General features: G+C 45.3%; 1 long non-coding RNA gene across 1 annotated transcript in view; it reads right to left on the minus strand.

Annotated features, from left to right (window-relative positions):
• Positions 1-225: 225 nt before the first annotated feature.
• The window catches only part of LOC112076422 (uncharacterized), a 27,861-nt gene continuing 20,809 nt past the window's right edge, over positions 226-7,277 (minus strand). The window contains exon 2 of the long non-coding RNA XR_002895186.2: positions 226-300. This is a non-coding gene — a long non-coding RNA (uncharacterized lncRNA). The remainder of the gene's footprint in view (positions 301-7,277) is intronic.

Below are 7,277 nucleotides of genomic sequence, written 5' to 3' on the forward strand. Positions count from 1 at the left end.
ACCCCCTAATATACTGTACTGTCAGGTGACTAAAAACGACCTGCTCAGCACTGTGACCCGCTAATATACTGTACTGTCAGGTGACTAAAAACGACCTGCTCAGCACTGTGACCCGCTAATATACTGTACTGTCAAGTGAATTAAAAAATCATTAGCGAGGATGTCTCACCTGGTTATTCTTGGCAGGTGTGCTGTGTCCAGCGGCGGCTGGGAAGTGTTCTGCTGCCTTCGCCTTTTTCTCCTTCCCTCCTTTCTCCTTCCCTCCTTTCTCCTGCTGCTGCTTAGGCTCAGAGTCTGCTCCTGATTCAGTCGTCATGGCGAATCACACTGGAACAGAGAGAAAGAGGAGGAGAGAGAAAGACCGAGAGATAGGAGGAGGAGAGGATTTAGATGAGTCGACTATGAGTCGTTCCATGTCATTTCAGCAAGCCAYGATWCCMWCYGWSWCRGWKGGWTAGAACATAGTTCTTGTAGTTAGAAACAGGTAAGATTGGCATTCCTGAAAACATTATTTTGTTTAAATAAAATGTTCTTTGAGAAAGTAGGCTAATTGATTGTACCCAAATTGGCCATTTTAATTTATAGGATTCATATAATATTCAATAAATATAGTACTCAACATCCGATTTGGACTAAACTATTTCCTACCAATGAGTAAGACATGAGGAATCCCACCCCCTAAAAATAAAAAGCTGCCCACGGACCCCGCTATGCCAATCCCACCCCAACAACCAGAATAAAGTATAAGTTCTCTACGTTTGACAAGTAGTATGATGCTGCGGATTGGAGTATTGCTTCTCCATACTATGTATTCCCTGTGAATATTTCATATTTTTTTGAGAGGGTAGTAAGTTTTAAGTTCCTCGGCATACACATCACGGACAAACTGAATTGGTCCACCCACACAGACAGCGTBGTGAAGAAGGCGCAGCAGCGCCTCTTCAACCTCAGGAGGCTGAAGAAATTCGGCTTGTCACCAAAAGCACTCACAAATTTCTACAGATGCCCAATCGAGAGCATCCTGTCGGGCTGTATCACCGCCTGGTACGGCAACTGCTCCGCCCACAACCGTAAGGCTCTCCAGAGGGTAAGGAGGTCGGCAGAACGCATCACCGGGCAAACTACCTGCCCTCCAAGACACCTACACCACCGATGTCACAGAGAAGGCCATAAAGATCATCAAGGACAACAACCACCCGAGCCACTGCCTGTCACCCCGCTATCATCCAGAAGGTGAGGTCAGTACAGGTGCATCAAAGCAGGGACCGAGAGACTGAAAAACAGCTTCTATCTCAAGGCCATCAGACTGTTAAACAGCCACTACTAACATCGAGTGGCTGCTGCCAACATACTGACTCAACTCCAGCTCACTTTAATAATGGAAATTGATCAAAAATGTATCACTAGCCACTTTAAATAATGCCACTTAATATAATGTATATGTATATACCGTACTCTATATCATCTACTGCATCTTGCCATCTTATTGTAATACATGTATCACTAGCCACTTTAAACTATGCACTTTTATGTTTACATACCCTACAGTACTCATCTCATATGTATATACTGTACTCTATACCATCTACTGCATCTTGCCTATGCCGTTCTGTACCACCACTCATTCATATATCTTTATGTACATATTCTTTATCCCTTTACACTTGTGTGTATAAGGTAGTAGTTGTGGAATTGTTAGGTTAGATTACTTGTTGGTTATTACTGCATTGTCGGAACTAGAAGCACAAGCATTTCGCTACACTCGCATTAACATCTGCTAACCATGTGTATGTGACAAATAACATTTGATATGATTTGAAAGTACCATGTTTTGACCACTAGATGCTGTGTTCCTGCTATACCACCACACTTTATCCATTTTGCTGGGCTCTTGTGTTTATTAAATAGAACATTTTCTTTTGCAACTTTGGGTTAGAAAACCAATAGACTTAGATCATGAGTAAAAATAAATGGTGGTTATCCTCACAATTCAAGCCAGTCCTCCATGAAAGTCCTCCATTAAATAAAAAAAAGAAAACGTTACCTCACAGTCACTCTAACCCATCAACTAGGCGGCAGGGTAGCCTACTGGTTAGAGCGTTGGGCCAGTAACCAAAGGTTGCAAGATTGAATCCCCGAGCTGACAAGGTAAACATCTGTCGTTCTGCCCCTGAACAAGGCAGTTAACCCACCGTTCCTAGGCCGTCATTGAAAATAAGAATTCGTTCTTAACTGACTTGCCTAGTTAAATAAAGGTAAAAACTTAAACTAGGTGCATGAATAGAGAAACACACTAACAATGGGCAAGTAACAAACCTTTCAACTGGGAAACCATCACCACATTAAGGGAAGGAAACATCCAACTGTTTATCTGTCAAACAGAAACACCTCTCAACTACTCTCTGATCACCATCCTGGTTATCTAGGGATGGCTGACAGGCCTCTGTAGACGATGTGGAGTACCTAGAGGTTTGTAGTATAGATGTCCGACACAGTGTTTCCTCCTGGCATATCTAGGGGTTCAGGCTAGGGGTTCTTACCCACAGAGAGAGAGATTTAACACAGTGTTTCCTCCTGGCATATCTAGGGATTCAGGCTAGGGGCTCTTACCCACAGAGAGAGAGATTTAACACAGTGTTTCCTCCTGGCATATCTAGGGATTCAGGCTAGGGGCTCTTACCCACAGAGACATGGTAAGAGAGAGTCTCCGGGATTCCACAGCCAAGACCTCAGGGAAGTACAGGCTGCAAAAGCTCTGAATAGATAGCGGACGGGTTGTAAATGGAACATTTAGTAACTGTATAGAGAAAAACACTGAACGGCTGTGAGGTCATTGTTATGACTCCGTTACAAGAGACAGTTCAAGTCGTACAGGAGGGAACCGCACTGTTCACAGGATTCTATTCTTGTCCTAACTCAGGATTTTGTTGTTTCACTGTCGCTTAGACAGTAGCGATAGAATCTACCTGCTCTACCCTTCTCTCTTGGCTGTGTGTTTACGTGGCGAGCTGAGCTGGGAACAGGATTACAGCGAGATGCCCAAACCAGGCTCTGCCAACCCACAACAATACACTACCCACTCACTCAGGAGCAGAGAGCAGGTTATTTATTTTAAAAGGATTTGGATAATGTTGATTTGATTTCGTTATAAACCCAGCCTTGTTTTCATAGAACAGAAATAAACCCGTAAAAAGCCGTAAGCAGCTTGTTTCTTTAGGCTTGCATAACAAATGGCACCCTATTCCCTACATAGTGCACTACTTTAGACCAGAACCAATAGGGTAGTAGTGCACTACTTTTGACCAGAACCCAGTTGGACCGGGAGTGACTCCAGAACATGTGTTTATTAAGGCTAGAGTTGGACCGGGAGTGACTCCAGAACATGTGTTTATTAAGGCTAGAGTTGGACCGGGAGTGATCCAGAACATGTGTTTATTAAGGCTAGAGTGGACCGGGAGTGACTCCTGAACATGTGTTTATTAGGCTAGAGTTGGACGGGAGTGACTCCAGAACATGTGTTTATTAAGGCTAGAGTTGGACCGGGGTGACTCCAGAACATGCGTTTTTTAAGGCTAGAGTTTGGACAGGGAGTGACTCCAGAACATGCGTTTTATTAAGGCTAGAGTTGGACCGGGAGTGACTCCAAGAACATGCGTTTATTAAGGCTAGAGTTGGAACCGGGGAGTTTGACTCCAGAACATGCGTTTATTAAGGCTAGAGTTGGACCGGGAGTGACTCCAGAAAGCATGTGTTTTATTAAGGCCTAGAGTTGGACCGGGAGTGACTCCAGAACTGTGTTTATTAAGGCTAGAGTTGGGCGGGAGTGACTCCAGAACATGTGTTTATTAAGGCTTGAGTTGGCCGGGAGTGACAGAACTTGTTTATTAAGGCTAAGAGTTGGACCGGGAGTGACTCCAGAACATGTGTTTATTAAGGCTAGAGTTGGACCGGGAGTGACTCCAGAACATGTGTTTATTAAGGCTAGAGTTGGCCGGGAGTGACTCCAGAACATGTGTTTATTAAGGCTAGAGTTGGACCGGGAGTGGACTCCAGAACATGTGTTTATTAAGGCTAGAGTTGGACCGGGAGTGACTCCAGAACATGTTTTATTAAGGCTAGAGTTGGACCGGGAGTGACTCCAGAACATGTGTTTTATTAAGGCTAGAGTTGGACCGGGAGTGACTCCAGACACATGTGTTTATTAAGGCTAGAGTTGGACCGGGGTGTGACTCCAGAACATGTGTTTATTAAGGCTAGAGTTGGACCGGGAGTGACTCCAGAACATGTGTTATTAAGGCTAGAGTTGGACCGGGAGTGACTCCAGAACATGTGTTTATTAAGGCTAGATTTGGACCGGGAGTGACTCCAGAACATGTGTTTATTAAGGCTAGAGTTGGACCGGGAGTGACTCCAGAACATGTGTTTATTAAGGCTAGAATTGGACCGGGAGTGACTCCAGAACATGTGTTTTATTAAGGCTAGAGTTGGACCGGGAGTGACTCCAGAACATGTGTTTATTAAGGCTAGAGTTGGACGGGAGTGACTCCAGAACATGTGTTAATTAAGGCTAGAGTTGGACCGGGAGTGACTCCAGAACATGTGTTTAATTAAGGCTAGAGTTGGACCGGGAGTGACTCCAGAAACATGTGTTTATTAGGCTAGAGTTGGACCGGGAGTGACTCCAGAACATGTGTTTATTAAGGCTAGAGTTGGACCGGGAGTGACTCCAGAACATGTGTTTTATTAAGGCTAGAGTTGGACCGGGAGTGACTCCAGAACATGTGTTTATTAAAGGCTAGAGTTGGACCGGGAGTGACTCAGAACATGTGTTTATTAAGGCTAGAGCTTGGACCGGGAAGTGACTCCAGAACATGTGTTTATTAAGGCTAGAGTGGACCGGGAGTGACTCCAGAACATGTGTTTTTAGGCTAGGCTGGACCGGGAGTGACTCCAGAACATGTGTTTATTAAGGCTAGAGCTGGACCGGGAGTGACTCCAGAACATGTGTTTATTAAGGCTAGAGTTGGACGGGAGTGACTCCAGAACATGTGTTTATTAAGGCTAGAGTTGGACCGGAGTGACTCAGAACATGTGTTTATAGGCTAGAGTTGGACCGGAGTGACTCCAGAAACATGTGTTTATTTAAGGCTAGAGTTGGACCGGGAGTGACTCCAGAACATGTTTTATTAAGGCTAGAGTTGGACCGGGAGTGACTCCAGAACATGTGTTTATTAAGGCTAGAGTTGGACCGGGAGTGACTCCAGAACATGTGTTTATTAAGGCTAGAGTTGGACCGGGAGTGACTCCAGAACATGTTTGTTTATTAAGGCTAGAGTTGGACCGGGAGTGACTCCAGACATGTGTTTATTAAGGCTAGAGTTGGACCGGGAGTGACTCCAGAACATGTGTTTATTAAGGCTAGAGTTGGACCGGGAGTGATCCAGAACATGTGTTTATTAGGCTAGAGTTGGACGAGTGACTCAGAGTGTTGGCTAGAGTTGGCCGGGAGTGACTCCAGAACATGTGTTTATTAAGGCTAGAGTTGGACCGGGAGTGACTCCAGAACATGTGTTTATTAAGGCTAGAGTTGGACCGGGAGTGACTCCAGAAACATGTGTTTATTAAGGCTAGAGTTGGACCGGAGTGACTCCAGAAACATGTGTTTATTAAGGCTAGAGTTGGACCGGGAGTGACTCCAGAACATGTGTTTATTAAGGCTAGAGTTGGACGGGAGTGACTCCAGAACATGTGTTTATTAAGGCAGAGTTGGACCGGGAGTGACTCCAGAACATGTGTTTATTAAGGCTAGAGTTGACCGGGAGTGACTCCAGAACATGTGTTTTATTAGAGGCTAGAGTTGGACCGGGAGTGACTCCAGAACATGTGTTTATTAAGGCTAGAGTTGGACCGGGAGTGACTCCAGAACATGTGTTTTATTAAGGCTAGAGTTGGACGCGGGAGTGACGAGAGAGTTTTATAGCGCAGAGTTGGACCGGAGTGACTCCAGAACATGTGTTTATTAAGGCTAGAGTTGGACCGGGAGTGACTCCAGAACATGTGTTTATTAAGGCTAGAGTTGGACCGGGAGTGACTCAAGAACATGTGTTTATTAAGGCTAGAGTTGGACCGGGAGTGACTCCAGAACATGTGTTTATTAAGGCTAGAGTTGGACGCGGAGTGACTCCAGAACATGTGTTTATTAAGGCTAAGTGGACCGGGAGTGACTCCAGAACATGTGTTTATTAAAGTAGAGTGCCGTTAGATTAGGCTGATGGACCGGGTGTGACTCCAGAAATGGTGTTTATTAAGGCTAGAGTTGGACCGGGAGGACTCCAGACATGTGTTTATTAAGGCTAGGGTTGGCCGGGAGTGACTCCAGAACATGTGTTTTATTAAGGCTAAGAAGTGTGACCGGGAGTGACTCCAGAACATGTGTTTCATTAAGGCTAGAGTTGGACCGGGAGTGACTCCAGAACATGTGTTTAGTAAGCTAGAAGTTGGACCGGGAGTGACTCCAGAACATGTGTTTATTAAGGCTAGAGTTGGACCGGGAGTGACTCCAGAACATGTGTTATTAAGGCTAGAGTTGGACCGGGAGTGACTCCAGAACATGTGTTTATTAAGGCTAGAGTTGGACCGGGAGTGACTCCAGAACATGTGTTTATTAAGGCTAGAGTTGGACCGGGGTGACTCCAGAACATGTGTTTATTAAGGCTAGAGTTGGACGGGAGTGACTCCAGAACATGTGTTTATTAAGGCTAGAGTTGGACCGGGTGTGACTCCAGAACATGTGTTTATTAAGGCTAGAGTTGGACCGGGTGTGACTCCAGAACATGTGTTTATTAAGGCTAGAGTTGGACCGGAGTGACTCCAGAACATGTGTTTATTAAGGCTAGAGTTGGACCGGGAGTGACTCCAGAACATGTGTTTATTAAGGCTAGAGTTGGACCGGGAGTGACTCCAGAACATGTGTTTATTAAGGCTAGAGTTGGAACCGCGGGAGTGGACTCAGAAACTGTGTTTATTAAGGCTAGAGTTGGACCGGGGTGACTCCAGAACATGTGTTATTAAGGCTAGAGTTGGACCGGTGTGACTCCAGAACATTTGTTTATTAAGGCTAGAGTTGGACCGGGAGTGACTCCAGAACATGTGTTATTAAGCTGAGTTGGACCGGGAGTGACTCCAGAAACATGTGTTTATTAAGGCTAGAGTTGGACCCGGGAGTGACTCCAGAACATGTTGTTTATTAAGGCTAGAGTTGGACCGGGAGTGGTTCC

Source organism: Salvelinus sp. IW2-2015, unplaced genomic scaffold, assembly GCF_002910315.2.
Source record: "Salvelinus sp. IW2-2015 unplaced genomic scaffold, ASM291031v2 Un_scaffold3741, whole genome shotgun sequence".
Taxonomy (NCBI): Eukaryota; Metazoa; Chordata; class Actinopteri; order Salmoniformes; family Salmonidae; genus Salvelinus; species Salvelinus sp. IW2-2015.